Source organism: Tinamus guttatus, unplaced genomic scaffold (assembly GCF_059628265.1).
Source record: "Tinamus guttatus ecotype Peru unplaced genomic scaffold, ASM5962826v1 Tinamus_guttatus_pri_ptg000213l, whole genome shotgun sequence".
Lineage (NCBI taxonomy): Eukaryota > Metazoa > Chordata > Aves > Tinamiformes > Tinamidae > Tinamus > Tinamus guttatus.
The window spans coordinates 11,939,303-11,958,729 of record NW_028288747.1 but is presented as its reverse complement, the minus strand read 5'-3'; the positions used below and the strand labels follow the sequence as shown (position 1 = coordinate 11,958,729).

Here is a 19,427-nt window from a genome sequence, read left to right as displayed (position 1 = left end):
GAGGTTGCTCTTCTGGTGTCTCTCCCGTGGATGAGGGCCAAAGCCCTTGGGACTGCAGTGCCTGTGGTTATCTGATTCTATAAAGTGTAACAGTAATTTTGTATGCTAAGTCATCCATAGGTTTGTTTATTTGTTAGTTAATACAACATAGGAAGGACTTTCAGAGCACTGAAGTATGCACTTCCTCGGGTCCTTCTACTGCCAGTTGCTTGAAGCACAGTCTTGTTATTTCCTGCTTCTAAAGCTGCATCCTGAGCTTCATTCTTCACACACACCGATTCTGGTTCTTTATAATAAAGCCTAAGATCAGCTCACTAGGTTGCCTGAAGCGATTTTATTCCTGAACAGCCTTTCCTATAAAACTGGTATCTAAGACCGGGCAATCTGGCCTGTGTTTTCACACCCCCATTGAAATAACACTTTTGTTCTGTATGAAGGTTGGTTCTCGGGATATTGGCCTTCAAATACAACCAACAAAAGCTGCATATTGCTGTTCAGAAATTACACGTGTTTGCAGCAGAAAGAAGAGGAAGAAATTAAGCAAAAAAAAAAACAAAAAGAATTCATCTGTGAGAGGTGGACAGAGGAGCACTGAATGAAGTCATGGTACTATAGTAGTTGTGGGAGGAAATTTGATATATATGGATCTGCTGTCTGTCCTAGCGTAGTTTCAGAAAAAGAGGATGTCTACTACAAAACAGAACACAGGATGTACTGGCTTGGGAATCTTTTGCCAGAGAATAAAAAAGTACTGAGCACAAAACAAAGCTCATGAACATATAGGTGATTATCATGCAACATTTTCCGTGTTTTTTTTCCTTATATAGGCAGACCTCTGTGTTTGACGCTGAGCCAGTTGCCTTAGTCTAGACAGACCTGCCTATATATGGAGGAGCTGTGTGGAAGAGCTGCTTATTAAGGGGTTAATGATCTGGAATTTCACACATAATGCAAAATGATTCTGCTGTATGCATTCTTTGGGAATTTTCTCAGTGATCTCAAAAGACTATTGTTTGCTGTGCTAGAATGGTCCATAGACTAAACATACCCTGTTCTTTTAATTGGATGGAAAATAACTCTGCTAATTTGAGAAAACTGAATAAAGCAGTTGGTGCTACATGCCAAATGACAAATCTTTTACAAGAGCTTATATAGCTTATCCTTTATATGCATCAGCAGAGTTCTAATATAAACATGTAATACAAAATGGAGTTGAGTTATTCAGGATACAGCGTTTATAGTTCCACAGTGTTATAGTTTTTGCTTTCATTTCACAGATACTTGTATGTTTTCACAGAGGCGTGTATGTGGTATTACCTGAGGTGTGTTACTGTTTATTTTGCAAGGTAAGACACGTGTGGAAAATCGACCTCATCTAGGAGCTTGCTGTGACTGCTTGATGAGAACAGTTGTATTTTCTTAGCGTTCCTCCAGGAGAAACATCTCAATGCAAAAGAAGAGAGCGACACATTTCCCTTCCCCGCCCTTACCTGTGTGGGGAAGGGAGGAGAAAAGGGCAGGATGACCTTTTAATGGTGACTAAGTACTTGATGTAGCGAATCACAGACTTTTACCCTCATAGGACAACATCGTCCTATTTTGGCAAGAGCAATTGCATTCCCTAGTAACCTACTATCAGGGTTGATTAATTTAATTAATATAGGAGACTCATAAGGATAAAAATGTGCCTCCAGCATCCCTTTAATACAGCTGGAAAGGAAATAAATATCACTGACAGAGATTCCTAGGTAAGCATCTCAGCATTGTGGTCAAATGCTCTAATCCTTTTAGTTTTGCTCTCTGCAGTGTGAAAAGAAGGCTCATGGTGACAGATTACATTTTGCAATACTGCCTGCTAACTAAAACTTTTTGGAGGAGACAGGGTTTGCCCACTCGATCTGAACCCATGTACATGAGAGCTGAGGCTTCAAAATCTTTTATATTCTCTGTGTCAAGTAAAAGAACAAAAGGACATTGTCAGCATTCAAATTGTGCAAAATCAGTTGCAAAACGTACAGTCCAGCAGATAACTTGAGAAAGAGAGTGAGAAGATATTTTGTTTTGCTTGATACTGTAGATTAGTCTGTGGTTTCTGTGTTCTGCATCTGAAAATTCAGTGGATTTCTGGTAAGGAAGAGTGCAGTTTCGTCAAACAGCCGCCTCCTTGGAGAGCTAGTCCTAAAGGAATGTGACTGCTGGCTTGTGCCCAGCAATATTTACTGTATCATAGCCAACTGAAATGATATTGGTGAAAGATTAAAAAAAAAAGTAGGAGAGGACTGAGCACAGTTTAATTCACATATATATATTACTATCTTTAAATGGTGGAATTCTTATTAATTTTTCCCAAAATCAACAGAATAGTGAGATTTCAGGAATGCAGGCAGTGAAATTGTAGATAGTTGTGTTTCTGCAACTCGGTTTTGTCTGGTCTAGAATAAACACGTGCAGGTGGACATTTTCTGAAGTGTAAGTGAAAAGAGGAAGAAGGAAAAGGCCTGCTTTCATGTTTGCTCTAAACTACTTTTGACCAAGGTTCTCACATGCAAAACATGAATCTCGGGATCTGACTGTTAAACATATGTATTTTTGTTCCCATTTGTCCTATTGCATAGAGAGCAAAATTACTTCCTACTACACTGCCACATTTCTTTACTAGGACAAGTGAATAATTTAAATTTAAACATACATGTTTAGTAAAGAAAGTAAAGTTTAGAAAAGTAAAGAATTTAAATTTAAACATACATGTTAAACACTTCTTGTCCCCCCCAAATTAGTCAAAATTTGTTTAATGGATTGCAAGTTATGGCCTTGAACGGAGCATCACGTAGCCACCAGAATTTTCTGTTGAATCCAGCTGTGATTAGAGGAATTGAGGGAGAAACATGAACTGCATGAATTGCGTAAGGTGAGTGGGTCAGGTTGCTCTCTTTTCCTTTGTCTTTCAGAAGAAAAGAGGCACGGGCCGTGAGGAGGGTTCTCCAGGACACGTGGTGGAGCAGGGAGAGCAGCTCTGGAACCGAAGCGGATTTTTAAAAATGAGAGTCAATAGTCCGCACGCGGTGTTATCCCAGGAAACGGTTACCGACTCTCATGTGACGCATAGACACGCGTGGATTCGCAGGTTTCAGTGCTCTGCCCTCCACGTGCCTCTGCGTGTCCCTCCAGCCATCTCCGGCAGTAAACGAGCTCTCAAGGCCACTTGTAGGCAGTGCAGCAGGATTCTGCGCAAAAGGCAACTTGAGAGAATTCTGCATCCATGTAACTGCTTAGGTGATTCTTTAGAGTGATGATAAATACAACATAGATATGTCTGAGCTATCTCCAACCATACTGGAGCTTAGGGCAGTGTTACAGGAAAATCTCAGGTAGCTAATCACTTTTGAAATGAAGTGTGAGTACTCTGCCTTAGAATCACGAAGAGAACAACAACTGCTGCTGCAGAGGGGTTTCCCTTGTAACAATGATTCTCAACATGTTAGAGCTTTAGTGGGTGCAATTGAAACTAAACTTAAAATATTTTGACTTTGCAATTTCTGATTTGACTCGGAGTCAATGGTGCTCCAGGGGGCTGTCCTTTAAGGGCCTTTCAGCCATCAGCTTTTCTCAGCAGAGCCTCTGCATGAAGCGAATGGCCACCTGGGACAGCAAGAGTAATATTTTCATTGCTGCAGAAGAGGAAATGCTGCATTTTCTAATTCCTTAGGAGGGCATTGAATTCAGAAGGTACCGTGCAAACTGCCATTACACCTCTCTTGTTCCAGCTTGCTGTATTTTGAATGGCAGATTAACCAGAATATTTTCAGTGCTCAAGTTCACTAGAATAAGAAAGATGCTTTAGTCAGCTCTGATTTGGCCTAAATGTCTACTCAGTTAAACCCTTTAGAGCTTCCTGAAGGACTGAGAGGTGCTCCGGCAAGAGGAGGGAATTGATGAGCGGGCAGAGCAGGGAAGAAGTGAGACTGCTGAGCTGCCCACTGCTGCCTCGTGGATTTGGGAAGGGCAGAAAAGCTCATCCCCAGCGAGGGTAACGGAGCTGGCGAGTGCAGACGGGCCTGTGCAGTCTGTGTCATGCGGCGCTCGCCCTTGGGGTCCCTCTGCCCTTAGCTGTGTGACCAGCTGGAGCCACAGGAACCGAGCGGAGGTTGTTGGAACTCTGGATGGTTTCCTCGTAACAGGATGAGCATTGTGTGAGCATAGGGAAAGAAATCTTGGTAGAGGAAGCTTTTTATTTATTTATTTACTTGAACCGTGGTAGAGCGCTTATGGATAAATTCTCCATTTTCAAAAGTTACTTATTTTTAATGAGCATATTCAAGGAGGTTCTACACCTGCTTTTACATAACTGATTGTCTGAAATCACTGTCTTCCTTCCTGCGTGTGTCCTGCTTAACAGTGGTGAAGCATTTTTTTTATTATGAAGACTGTCTCCGTCACTAATACTTAAGTGCCTGTGCCTGAAAATTGGGTGGCCTGATTTGTGTGAAATAACTGCATTGTGTGAGAGATTCATCTAGAAAAATAATTGGGTTTTAAAGACAGGAGAGAAGTGTACTGTTTTACAAAGCAATACACTGGATAAATGTCTGGCCCCAGATAACATTAAAAAAAAGTCTGTGTGCGAGAAGAGATTGAAGATCCCAGCTCAGCTGTTAAGTTATTTGGGCGATGCCTTGGATAACACTGAGTTTTCTTAATCTAAGCTCATGGCTGAGCTGCAAAGCGGGCCCAGCTCACGTTTGGATCTTCTGTCCAGGCCATACGAGTAGGTCAGGGAGTGAGGAATGGCCCGTGCAAAGCAGACGCGCGCTTGGTGCGGCCTCGCGTCACTCCCAAACTGCACAGCTGCACATTTCTGAACTGCAGCTATGAAAGAGTTTCATTCTTTACCCTCTGTCCCAGTAGATAAAAAGCCTGATTTTTGAGCCCAGTAAGAAATGTAGAAAATATTGCATAACTGCAGGAAGCATTGTTGAACTGGGAGTTTCATGGAGATGTGTGTTTAACAAGCCTGACCTTTGGTTTGTTTTTGTTTCTGGGCTTTTTCCTTGAGAAGAGTTAGATATTTGAAACCTATTAGATTCTTCTCAATAATAAGTTAAACTTTTGAACAAAATTTTGAGCCGAAGCTTTGGCATCTGCTTATTTAATCAAAAAAATATTAAAAAATTCCTAGCAAACCTCAGATAGTTATATGAGAAATACTGGAAAAAAAGAAAAAAGAAAAGAAGAGAAAAGGAAAGGTTAGGTTTCCAATCACTTTTTAAAATCTAGATTTGCATTTTTTTTGTAGCTTCTTTCAAAATTCTCTGCTAGAGGTTGTGTTCAATGTTCTAAGCCAATTAACTTCATCAGGGTTTTCTCGGTATTATTTGCCACTTGATTTTTTTAAAGATCGAGGCAGTTGCAAACAGTATCGCGTGTTTGCAGTTCTTTAACGCAGCCGACGTGCGGCAAGTGCAGGTGGCGCGCGGCTCGTGCCGACCCGTGAGCCAGGAGCCGGCGGCGGCCCTCGCCGTGCCGTGAGGCGCTGCGGTAGCTGCCTCGTGCCGTGAGGCGCTGCGGTAGCTGCCTCGTCTAATTGGTGCCTAATGAAGGTCCGGACTCTGCAGAGAGGGGTCCTGGGCTGGATGTGAAATCCTTGTCCTTTCCCCTTCCACTTTCTGGCATCTCTCACACCCTCAGCCTTTAGATGGGGCGCTTGTGCCAAAACTTCTCATCTCCCTCCTACTCTCTGGGGGTGCAATCCATCTAAATGCTGGCAGGTTTGTTGCTGATGTTTCTTTTTCTCTTTTTTCCTTTTATTTATTTTTTCCAAAGTAATTACAAAGAGCTTTGTTAGGATCTTATTTAGTGACCTGTGACGATGTCAAATTATTTTTTTACTCTGCAAGGTACTTCACCTGAGGCTGTTCTTAAGCAGTGATCTCCCACTGTTAGGGAGACTTTGAGCAGATTCAAGTTCTGCAGAATTTCCGAAAATCTGAATTTAGTTCTGACTTCTAATGTTGGGAAAAATATCTTAATAGTGTTTGTTTATGCTAGAACTACAGTCAGCTCACACCTTGTTTTCCTTACTAAATATCTTCCAAGGGCTGATGATTTTGTTTGTTCTGAATGTGAGACATGTAAGTGTTGGCCCCTGGGAGGTTGCTCTGCAAATTTGCAAACTGATAAAACCTGTAAAGTGTGTTAGGTGGAGTGATCACCTCATTTGCTAAATTGCTGGATATATTTGTCGGTTGAATGCAAATCTACTCTAGAAAATTAAAAGCCTGTTTATGTAGTTGGATGTACGAGTTGGTCTTCAATGTTTTTTGCTTATGAGGCCATCAAACCGTGTAGGATATAGCAATGATATGGAGAAAAACAGCTGTTTATAATAAAACAGATACAATCAGGAAAACCTTGGTTTGGTTTTGCCCATCTGGACACTACAAGGGGAAGGAGCAAAATACTTTGTTTATTTTAGGGCACTTAAAGAAGAAGCAAATCTCAACCATCTCATGTGGGAACTACTAGTTTTGTAGACAGTAGCACCTTTCTTAACTGTCCTTCAGAAGTGATCTGTAAACAGCTGATATGGCTAAGACAAAGTTAGATCCCCTGAATGCTTTTATCGAGAAATGAACAACTTTTAGTTCTCAGTCATTTTAATAGGAGCTGGAATGTTTATTATTACTTTGGGATCAGCTATTGTCCACCTCACTGAAAATGAGTGAGTAACCAAACTGGAAGCCCAGGAGGGATTTAGCTACATATTAGTTTACATTCTTTCGTGGAAGTACTTATTTTCTATTCCTTGTGTCAAAAAAATGGGTAAATCAGAGTAAATGAGCTGTTGCAATTGTAATAACAAGGGCAACATGATCAAAATGATAGCTGGTGCATGGGTGAAAATGGCAAACTACAGACATTTGAAAATATTCACAGCAGAGTCAGTTAAGATACAGAGATCATGAGCTAGGATTAATAATTAATGGAGATAAAAAACATGGTGGTTTCTCTTTTTAAGGTGTCTTTTTAGCTGTTTGAATTTGTTGATAGAAGACTTACAAGACATTTTAAAGAAACAGTTGATGCTGTTGTAGCTTTGTCACATCTACGCAGTATGGTCACAGCTTGTATGAATTATCTCAGCTCTGTGGTCCGTTGTTTCTGGGCTTTTTCTTCTCTCATTTTCCATATGTGTTTTAAGGATACATCACAAGAGCGATAGGAACTGTGTGATGATGCGGTTTGTTGACTTTTGTGGACAAGTCTTTAGAAAAAACCTTGCCTTTCATCTTAGCAAGCACCTCCATTCAGCTTGCTCAGCTTTGCAAAGGAATCTCACAAATTTTTACAGAGAACCAAATGGCAGATTTGAGCATCTAGCTGTAATGGTCTGCTTTGGCTTACGAGCTTTGCCAAAGATATCACCATCTTTCGGTGATGTAGCAATGGACAGCAGATTTTTCATTTAATTTGCCTGTTCAATATCAATATTTAATTTTGGCTTTAGACAGGGCCATTGCATCGTCCACTCCTCCCACGTGAAGCTGGAATGAACACTGTCATCTGGAGGCCCTGTTACACGAATGCCATGAAAATGTGAAAACACATACTCACTTATTCTGAAGTTTGTCTCTAAAGAATCCTGCTTTAATTCCTCTAAAAACTGGCCAAAATCAGTTCTATCATACTGAGTTGAAGTGGGAGAGGAGGAGGGAGAAAATGGCATAACTGAATCATGACAGGATGTGGCTTTGCAGAGTAGCTCAAGAAGCAACTGTGCAGGGTGTACTAAATAGCATTCAAAACAGGCTTCGGCTCTCCAAATGCTCGTTTTCATCTGCTGTCTGGTTTAAATTTTAAACCTTGCTACGTAAAAACAAAGTTTTAAAGAAATATATCTGGTTTTAAATCAGTAACCAAAGACCACAAAGTAACCTACTTTTATTAGTCTTGGAGAAAATTCTAGTGTTTGCTGGCTTGCGGTCGGGATGAGAAGCGTACAAAAATATTAGTATTTTTTTCTGATGTTGAATCTGTTTCTTTCTTGCAGAATAATAGAAAGCCAATTTTGTTCTGTTATATAATGATTCTTCAGATAAGCACTAAAAAGACAGGATTAACTCTTTTAGATATAGCTTAACCTGATAAATCGGTATCAAGGCAAATGCCTTTGGTAGTGTGTGGTATCAGGACATCAACATGAAAACAAACTAATTAAGATGAATGTGGTAAAGCTCTGCACAAGCGAGCTCCACTCGTGGGTAACTAGCATTGGGATGAACATGGGTTTAGTTGTTTTCAGACGCTGCAGCTGTGCTTTTCTCTTACCCTCCATCTAAAGGACTTAAGTGTAGCTCCTCATGGGTAAAGTACTTGTCTGCAGCTTCTTGTTTATCCTTATGTTTCTTCCCTTCTTTCCGCCCTGCTCAAACTTTGGGAAACAGAGAAGATTCATGCACAGACTTTCAGAGCAGCAGGAGTGGATATGCAGGAAATATCTATGTTACAGTGCTATCGGATCAAGGGAATCGGAGAATCAGGTCACCTTGCACCACCTGCCCTCCTGTTTGTTCTGCCCCATTTGCACCTCTCCAACACTGCCCATCTACTACGTGTGAGGCAGCAGGATGGTTAACCATGACCTCTCTTAACATCCCTTTATTAAATTCCTGTGCATAGGCATTTGTCCCAATAGACATTTGAAACTGTTGGTGTTCTGTGATTCAGTAAAAACATCTCCTTTTACTACCAAGGGGTAAAGAAGCCCTAATATTTTAAAAGATGAAAAGTGATGGGCATAAGCAACTGTCACTTCAAGCTAATTGAGGAAAAAAAAATCCAGCAGTTCTTTAAAGCGCAGAGTCACAATGCTGAGCACACAAAATGCTACAGACATGCTGGACATAGAGTTATTTGGCCAACCTTTGCATTGAATGATAAAAACAGATAGTTGGAGAGCGTGCTGGCATTCCTGTTTCGGCTAAAAACAGCCAGCTCATACACTGATACCTGATGCCTCTCAGCATGTACAAAAACAGTAATGGTAAGATAGGTACTAGAAGAAAGATTAGCTTTACAACACACTAACTGGCATTGCTAAATGAGGTATCCACAGATCAGCCTTGGCAAAATAACACTGGTTTTCCAGTGGCCTCTCCAACTCCCTCTAAACCTTTCCATACCCTGCAGAGGAAGCTCAGTGGTGGAGTGAGAAGTTAGGAAGCGTATTCAGTTTCTGGATTGATCAGGAGAAACTATCCAAGTTTCAATGAGGTGTCAACTGGATGTTTTGTAGCAAGTAAATCTGTGTTGATTGTGTTTTCTTGGGTTGCATTCTTTGTTAGTGGACTTCTCCATGAAATCAAGGTTATCACTTTTAGGTGTCTCCTCCCAACACCCACTGCCCTTACATACCTGCGTGTAATTTCAGAGGATTTTTGGGCAGCTTGCAGTAGGTTTTTGCTTATTCCAGGGTAGGTTTGGCAATATTTAGAAAGAGGAGTTTGGAATTTGCGGCTATTTAAGGGAGCTGATTACAAGAGCATTATTACTTTAAGCCAGGGAGAGAAAAGCTTTGGGTTCTTCCAGAATTTTGGCCTTTGAATCATCACAGGGGCTATTATTACAGATTTCAGTATGACTTTGGTACACTAGCAGATAGGCAGAATTAAAAAAACAATATAAGCATGTGAATTCAACAACAAAACTCCTGCTGTCATGCAAATATCTTCTTCATAATAAAGAACAAGGGAGGAGAAGCATGATTTCCTATAAGTGAACGCCTTCTTGAAAGAATGTTTTGCAGTGTTGTCCAAAAACTGTTGGCTGATTTACAGAATATCTGTATTATTTAAATGCGCAGTGCTGTTGGTTCTTTTTATGTTTTTGAATATCGTTTATAATGGTGCTTGTAGATAAGCCAGGTATTCTTGTGCTGACAGGAGAGAGGTTGTTAATCATTTTAACCTCATATGAGCTTTTCTGGCTCATTTTCCTGTTTGTAAAACAGTGGTGCTCTTACACCCACAGAAAAACAATATTACTGAGGAGTGCCACATGACATTACCAGCACCTCATGCATTTTTATAGGACTGGGGGAAGTTGTTGCTGATATTATTTGTCTTTCAATTTCATCTGCTGCTTGAATAATATCTTTTGACAGTGTTATATTTAAAAATATTTAATCAACTTATTTAGTAAAGCATGACCATTTTAATTCTCTTTCTATGTAAATTTAATAAAATTTTTGCGTATATAGAATTTATATAAATTTTAACTTAAAATTCGGGGCAGGTTGTTCACTGTATGTGAATGTCAGGAAGTGCTTTGAAAAACCAATGCACCAATGAAGAACTTTGATCGCTTCTACTTTTTCCTCGCATTTTGGTAGCTGACACATGGGAATTAACCAAAAGTGTTTGGCTTGCCAGGACTGGTAGTGTGAAGATACTTTGTCTTGCTAATGGCTTATGTTTAATGCAGCTTTTGAGTTGCCCTGCTGGCCTGGGCGCGGGAATGTGGGGGAAGTATGAAAATGCTGGTGGCATTGGGCTGCATTTCTAAGCGGGGGGAGCGGCCAGCTCAAAAGATTTCTTGGAATTGTAGAAATGTGGTCAGTGCTTTGAAACTTGCAGTTCTTATTGTTTAGATTGGAAATGTTAAGCATGTTCTTAATATGCTCCTTTTCCACTATTAAAGCATTACAGTGAAATAATTACATTCTTTTCAATCCATTTAAGACTTTACATGGTTTCCACTAGCATTAAAAATAAAAGTAAAAACATTTTTTTTTTCTTCAGGAATTCATGTACTGAAGTGACTGAAGTGACAAATGTGAACAGCAGGCTGTTCCATTCCTGTGCCTGTACCAGGTGCTTGATACCATTCCTTGCAGCTGCCGTTCCGCATGGCGCTGAGCGGTGAGGAGGAGCAGGGCTGGCCCAGCTCGCCTGTGTGGCGAGGAGAGGGGCTCCCCTGCCTGCTCCCTGGGCAGGTTTGTGGTGATGGCAGCGCGGGCCGTCGCGCCGTGTCGCTGCCAGTGGCTCGTGCGGCAGATGAGCTCAGGCTCATGGAGCCCCCAGGTGTCGTGGCAATAGGGAAAAGCCGTGTGTGTTTGTGCTGTAAGCCCCATCAACCCTCCTTCCCTTTTCTCTCCCCGCTCCGACTGTCCTGCGAACAAAAACGCCGTGTCTGCGGCATCAGGGGAGAAAATGTCCACCATCTCCCTCTGTAGCATTGCTGTTCGCTGCCTCAGAGATGACCCCGTAAGGAGATCTTGATTTCGTGCTCTGGATCTGTAAGTGGTGCATTTATCACTGCAGACTGATTTATGAACTCCTTTTAGTGGAAAACTCGGTATCTACATGGAACTGCGCTATTCAGCTACATAGGAGGAATGAAAGATGCTGCCTATTATGCCCTGCAAGGGGACTAACTCCTAAGGGAACCTGCTGAAAGGGAGCTCTAAATGTTCTTCAGGTGAGGATGAGTGTAATTTGGAGCAGGAGAGGTAAAAATGTTTCAAAAGAGGGGCAAAAAAACCAGGAATTAACAGAATTTTTTTCTTTTGTCTGGGATGAAAGCTGCTCTTGGAAGTGCCTTTTAAATCTTACAGGAATGCTTTTTTTTTCTTTTCTAAAGGCAGTGAAATCTGCTGCTGAATCATGTGTACTTTGGAGGTGACTTGCTTAAAAATGTCAGCTGATTCCAACTGTTCTTACGTGTTTCCCTTGTCTGGAGCATCAGTGCAAGCCACCATTTCCTTCTGAGGGGCTATGACGTCTCCTTCAGGGTTTAGGACACCCAAGGCATGGAGCAGAGATGGGGAGATGGGGAAACCTGCTCTTGAGCCTCCACTGTTGCTGGTGCTTGCAGGGGCATCCTTACCATTCCTGCGCTTATCTGCCGGTGTTGGGAGTGGAGATGGCATTTGCAGCGCCAGCCTTCTGGCTGTGGCCTCTCTTTGTCGCTCTCACTTGTCAAGGGAACCTGATTTAGGGCAGGTTTTAATTATTGCAGGATTTTTTAAGGTTTCACTGAGGCAGCGGGTCTTTTCTGTGGGTCTTTTCCCTCAGGAATTACAGAAGGCTTGGCATGAGCACTGCCAGGGCCCTGGCACTAAGGCCTCAAAGGCCTTGACCAGACTCACGTGGGACCCACAGCCCTGACCATGGGCCCAGGAGCTCCCGTTAAGCTCAGCAGGACCCCCGGGATGGTGTCCTGTGGGCCAAGACGTGTCTGTGCTGGGGCTGCCCTCGCTCCCGCTCGCTGCCTGGGAGGAGCAGCGGGGCCGGCTGCGTCCCGACGTCCCTGTGGGAACGGCCGCGGCCTTGCGCGGCGGCCAGGCAGCGCTGCGGAACGGCCTGAGCCGGGAAGGCGCTCGCATGGCGTGGAAGGGCACGAACAAAACCTCACCTGGCTTAAAATAAAGCCGCTGCCAAGAGGTTGTTAATGAAGACCTCTACTGTGTCTGACCTTGTATTAAGGTTATCTTGCTTTCATCAGGTTTTTCAGAATTCCATGATTTTTTAAAAGGTGTTTTTATTCCTATACAGAAGTGGGTAGTTGTGCAGTTTTGTTTTCAAGTGACTGCAAAGCTATGGCATGCAGTTTTGCTCCTACAGGAGGATGTGCCAAGTGATGATCCAGAGTGTGGAAGGAGCATCCAAGGAGCTGAAATATTGCTTTCATAAGTGTTATTTTTCCTCTTCCACCTTTTTTTCCCTCTCTCTCTCTTTTATTTGAAAGGAGCAAAGTTCTGCAGAGTTAGTTTGGCAGCAGAAAAAAAAAAAAAAAAAGCTTTTCCACTGTGTCTCTGTATAAAACGACTTGTTTCCCACATACAGTTTCTTAGCTCTCTTTGTGCTGGGCTTGCAGGCTTACTGCCCAGAGAAGTAAGTCTTAAATTGACTTGCTGAGTTACAGTTCTATATAGATATATATTTAAATTGTACAGACTGTAAATGAGACATTTTACATATGGCCCTGTCTTTATGTGACTTGATGATATTAAAACTAAAAGCTTCAAGGTAGACTGGTGCCTAGTGATGCTCAACGGTGGCATTTCAGAGCCTCCACTGAGATCTAAAGACTTTAAGAGTCATGTTTAATGGTTGGTTAAATTCAGTAATGGTTTGCTTAGGTGAACACCTGATTTCTTCAAAAAGTGAAGCTGGTGTCTCCTGGCAGACATCCTTCACTACAAAAGCTTAGTGATGATTTAGCTTTGGGAGTCTCCCTGGAGTATCTACTGGCAGTGGTTAATAGCACTCAGAAGTGCTCCGAGTGTTAGGCCTCCATAACTTGCAGCTTCTTGCACACTTGTGTGCCTGTCTGTCCAGCTTCAGATGCGTCATGTGCTTTTGTCGTAGTCTGCCAAGATGCACGTTCCTGGTACGAAGCAATGCACTGATGTCAAAACATACTAGTCCAAGAAGTAGTGTAGTGGTTTAGTAAAATACAGATCTTACACAGCAATAAAATAAAATGGGTTAGAGTAGTGTGAAGTCGTAGTTAACAAACCTAGATACTGCAGCAACCTCTATTATCTCCTACAGAGCCGCTGATCTCTTTGTTGCTTCGAGACTGAGACAAGATGTTGGGCCCAACAAGGAATGTGCTGCTTGAGTTTTGTTCGGCCTCTGCGGCTGTAATTAGCTGACAGGGCTTTAAACACTCCTGATTCAGGGCTATCTCAACTTTATGAGGTGGGAGAAGAGAAAATCGAGTGTTTTAATAGCATGTTTTTCAGTTTCTACACATAAATGATGCAATGTAGCGTAGATTTTGGAGGATCAAGAGAAATCAAGAGAAAAAGGAGTTGAAAGACAAAACTATGATCACACAAACGTTTTTTTTTTTTTTTTAAAAAGCATTTAAAAAAAAAAAAAAAAAAAAAAGATGGCCAGAAACCTGATTTCATTTGTTGAAAAGTTGCAAGTGCCACCAGAGGCAAAGGAAAATTTTCTCCTGACATGTGAAACTTTCCCAAAAGCATTCAAAACTGACATGCTGGGCTAACAACTCCTCTGAGTCTGGTAGCCAGAGCCTGAGGGATCTCTCCTGCCAGCGCTGATGCCAGCAGGGCAGCAGCAGCAAAGGGATTTTCAATTGCCTAGTGGGGCAGCCAAATAGTTGCTTTCTGCAGGCGCTGGAAGGACTGAGGGCAGGCTTGGTGGGACCTGACAGCACTAGGTGCAATGAGGGCCTCAAATGAGAGAGGTACCTTCTGCACTCTTGTCTGCTGGTTTGTTTTTGTTGTTCATTCTGCGTTGTGCATGTTAATCTCAACCTCTGCCCCTTCACTCTTCTACACAGAAAAGAGTACAGGACCAAAGAACATACCATTATGATAAGAAGTTGCTTCAATCAAACAAAAGTTATGTCCTAAAATAACGCGTCATTCCTCCTCATTCTCCCAAGTCAGGGAGGAGGATAATATTTGTCTGGTAAAGCAGTGGCCAAAGCTTGCAAACCCCTTCTCTTTTCAACTCACTTTAACACTATCAGCTCACAGTTCTCACAGTTCAGGAAGTAAGTTTTTCTCATAGATGCTTTATATTTTCTTTCTATCCTTTATTTATTTATTTATTTATTCATTCATTCAACAATAAAAGGAATTCCAGACTGAATCACTGATTGAAGCCAGATATTTTAGGGTATTCTGTCATGTCTGTCTTCTGATATCTAAATTTGATAATACTGCTTGAAGTACAAATAACAACCTAGTTGCCTGTAAAACAATGATGCAACAGCAATTTACTGACTCTCAAATACAAATTTGATGTTAAGGATTACCCGCTGCTAGGTGAAGCTTTCAGGAATTGCTCTGCAGACAAGGGAAGTCAGGTGGAAGTCACTTTGAAGTCCTCTCTTGCCACCCTTTGCTCCTTCTACCCCTAGATTATTCCTTTACTGAGATGGTTTTGGCCTCTGCTCTTAGTGGAAGGTTGTAAGTTTGGCAGTGTCCCTTGGAAATGTGGACATACAAGCACAATTTGGGCGGGCAGACTGTATCACAGCATTTTAACACTCCTCAGCAGCTTGCCAGCCAGCTGGGATCTTGTTCCAGATGTCCTGGCAGAAACACGTGCGGCTCTCTAAGATCATAAATCCAAACAATGTATGGGAACGTTGTGTGCATATGATACTGCTGTTATGTTTTAGTGTGGAAAGCTCTGGTGACGGGCAGGATTAGTAAAGCCAAAACCTTCCCATGTTTAGCTTTAAAGTCTTAAGGAGGTAATAGCTGCTGATGGAGGGGGTAGGTAAATGGGGAGAGCAGGACAGCCCTGCCTGGGCTGCAGCAGCAGCCTGGTTTTCCTTGCACTTGTCTTCTCTCGTCTTGGCCTGGCCATTCAGCACGCAGAATTGCAGTGCAAATTACTTCTCGCTGTTGGCATATTCCAAAACATTGAGGGGATGCTGCCAAAGACAAAGCCCACACGCAGTGGATCTGCCTGAGTGAAGGGAATAGTTCTGCTCTGTAGCAGAATCTGTCCTGAGTGTCAGTGGAGCTCCGTGGCCTCCACGTGGGAAGTTCTTGTGTGGTAGGAGGAATGCAGATGGGGTCTCCCTCTAGTGCATGTAGCTTAGTCGTCTTTCTGTATTTCTTTTGTCACTTGATTTTGTCATTTTGTTGTAAGTGCAGTGCTAGCTGCACCTTTTCTTTTGGGGTATACATGAAATGTAAATCTGTGTGCTCATTCATAGAATTTTGCTCACTAAAATAGCTGTAAAGGATTTGAAGAAAGTCAGCTACTGTGTGCTTTTCTCTTTTCTTTTTTCCTTTTCTTTTCTGTCATTTCCCTTGTGGAAATGAAAAGCCACTGACTAGCATCTCATAGCAAAGAAATCCTTCCTTTAGTGAGAATCTACAACTCGGCCCACCAAAAGGACTAGGGTGGGTTTTGTGCCAGGCAGTATCATTCTCACATGCTCTATGTCGACGCCAGGGTACTACTCATCCAAGCTCACTGACAGCATGGTAGAGGCTGAAGGGAATATTGAAGTAAATAGAAGATAATATGCTATTGCATAGTTTATTCTGTTGTTGCTAGAAAAAAAATAGGGTTCCTGTGAAGTCAAGAAAAGAACAGTCAAACTCCTTGACATTTTAAAGAATGGAAGGGTGAAAGAGCAAGAAAAAAGGAAACAGAAGAAGACTTAAGCATGGTTAGTTAGCTTTTCAAATTGCAATTAAACTTAAGTAATCAGAAAGTGAAAGATCTAAAAATAAATTAATGCTAAGTACTTTGTTTGCAAATTAAGATTGCTACCTAAGTGTGAAATCTCTGCCTTTCCACCCATGCATTCCTCAAATGTTCAAGCTCAATACCACAGAGTTTCAGATTGGTTCAGAGCTGGCCACATGAGTCATCCTGAATCCTGCTGTTTTTGTCCTTGATAATAGAAATTCACACCAGAGAAATATAAGGTGCTCATCTTTTTATTCATTTAATAGTGTGTTGCCCCAGTGCTGCGCTGCATTGCAGAGCGCTTGTCATCACTGAGCTGCTCTGGAAGAGAGGCACAGCCAGACCACTCTGGCTTGCTGGCAGCCGTGTTGGGATATACGGGCTGTATTTCATGAAAATAGAATTCAATTATGCATATTCGTGTTAGTAGCTCAAGTGTAATTTTGGAAACAAGGAAGTAGAAATCTGTTACTTTTGGAGAGGCCTGAGCTTGATGTCCTATAAACTGTCATACATGCATCTTTAGTTGCATGCATCTGCTTATACGATCGTGTGCTTTTTGGGTACATCCCTGTGATTACAACAGCCTAAGCCTCACTTTCACATCTCCCTAAAATAAAAGCAATATTTTTTTTCTAGTTAAGTAGAAGTGTTTTTGTGTTTGTTTGATTTTTTGAGTAAAAATGTATATGGAGGGAATTAATTGTCCAAAATTGAAAAATTGAAATGCAGTGTATCCATGTACAAAAAAAAAAAAAAAAAGGGCGTATTGAATGCAAGTTTTTGAAATCTTTATTTCTGCCTGTCTTTGCTGTCATGCTTCACAAGCTCTCCAAAAGGTATAATGACTAATGAAGACCTTTCCCTGCTGAGATCTGTTTCTTTGGTTCACTGCTTTACATGCTACTTTCAAGTGTGCACGTAAAAAATAAAGCTAACTCTTTTCAAAGCATTGTCCCTGATGAGACAATGTTTATTCAACTTCTTATATCTTGCAGTCCGAGATAGATTTCACCTGTGGACAGCATCTACTCACTGATCTGCCACCTTTTCTTTTTCGTGCCCTTAAGCTGTTTTGACACCAGTGCCTTTGCAAACGCTGTGCACTGCATCTCATGAAGCATCAGCAGCAACACAAAATGCAAGGAAAACAATGTGAGCTGAAAATAGAGTTGTGTAATATGGCCCTGGTTAGTGGCTGGATGACAGCCATGCTCGATGACATAAATTTAATGGCATGTGTAACTGCGGAGAACAAAGGAGTTAATCGGCAGCAATACTGTGTGTAAGAAATGTTTCTGTGTGTAAGTATGTATTAAAGCCATGAGCTTGTGATAGAGAGCCAGAGCACTGTGGTTTAGTCTGCTAATGCTCCTTTTAGAAAATTTTATTATTCATTTTAGGCTTAGTTCTCTGGGTTGTAAAGTGGTCGTGGAAAGGGGGGAACATGTCCAGCACTGAAATAGTTGCCCTGGTTGAAGATGCACCGTTTTTACAGAAGAGAAAATATCATCCAGATGATGAATAAAAACAATTCCTCCTCATGCCAATGAAGTACCGCAATAAATTATATTGCCTTAGCTTCTGTTCTCTATTTTTAAATTTCAGTATGTTATGGGAAAAAAAAAAGACACTCTTCCCTCTCATTAGAGAAGTACTTCTTACTAATCACTGACAGGGCACAACTGTTTTTTCCTTTAAGATGTCTGGCACCAGAGAGAATTACAATGTAATGGCACTGCAGAAAGAACTGGGTACGTATGTCCATAGGTGTAGGCACATGCTGTGTGCAGTGCTGCCTGGGTGTGCTTGTCTCTGCTGGTGACAAGGGGCCGATGGTGCTTACAACCAGATGTGGTTGTGTCTTGGAAACCTGTAGGATGTGCTGGTCCAGAGAGGGCTCTGCGAGGAATGGCAGCACTCAACATGCTGCCAACAAACAGCTTCAGAGGGCTGGGGGTGTCTTGTTTTCCTTTAAGGGAGCAGGGTATAGCCCACCTTGCAGTTAAATGAGCATTTTTCTGCCGTTTCAGTTCTCAACACCATCTGTCCCAGCAGATTAAGATTAGAGATCTTTTCCTACTGGCAAATGGTACCCGGTTTCTTTCTGAGATATGAGGGCAACACAACACATGATTCTACTTTATACATTTGTGTGAGGTGCGGTTGTCAACACATGTGTCCCTGAAGCAGCTGTAAGAATACCAAAGGAAGGCCAAAGTTATACACAGGTCCTACCAGCTTGCAGGGAGAAGTTCCTTCATATTGAGGTATATTTATGGTCAAGAACTGGATTAGGTTTTAGGATTTGTATTTGCACTTGAATTCAGTAAAAAAGTGTTATTGTGTAAGACTGTGTAGTGCCCTAACTGGCATTTGTAAAGCTAGTGCAGTCAACTAAACCCATGGGAAGGCACCAAACTTGTCAATCTTTATACATTGCTATCTTTGTGACTGAGAGGGGAAGAGTGTGAGTGGAAAATCAAGTAGAAAACGGATACGTAAGGACAGCTGTGTCCCCAAGTCACTGTTCTCGGTGGTGGAAGCAGCACCCAGAGCAATGGTCTTGCTCAAGTACTGGATTTGAGCCATGAGATTGTGGTGCGCATCCGGTAAATGTTTTGGCTAGATGAGAAGACCTCCTGGAATGCAGTTAAAATTCTGGGTGGTTTCTTTTGTTTCTGTTCAGTTCTATCTAAATACAGTAACTATTCTTAGGTATTTGTTGGTTTTGATAAAATACATTATTTACTTTTCACTGAACTCATCACCTGTGGGGAACAATTTGAGGATGAGTGGCAGGGCATTGCCAAAAGTCATGGTGAGTCGTGAACAGGGGTCGGTCATGCTTGTGGTGGCCAGCACCGCCAGGAAAGATTCGGGTTCCTAGAAGGTCCCTAGATGGTCCATCCCTGAGCAGCGCTGGCTGGCTGAGGAGCTCCTGATCCCAAACTGCTCCTGCTCCATGGCAGTGGGTGCCTCAGCTGCAGCATCCACTCAGTTTTATTCCTGCTTATCCTTGGCTCCATGGTGTGAAATGTGCTTGAATGTGACCAGGATGACTGGCTGTAACTCATACGAATGCTTCTTGTTGCATTTGCTTATTTTGTAAAGGTTATAGGCTCCCAAGTTCAAGTGAAAACCCAAAGCAAATATTTTGCACATAGTGGAAAAAAAAAAAACGGTCATAAGGGTATACAATTTGTCTAAATGCCCTAATCCTAAAATTTTAAA

General features: G+C 41.9%; 1 protein-coding gene across 1 annotated transcript in view; it reads left to right on the top strand.

Moving 5' to 3' along the window:
- Positions 1-19,427, top strand: part of LIMCH1 (LIM and calponin homology domains 1) — a 157,825-nt gene that overhangs the window by 35,173 nt on the left and 103,225 nt on the right. The gene's annotated exons all lie outside the window — the stretch shown is intronic.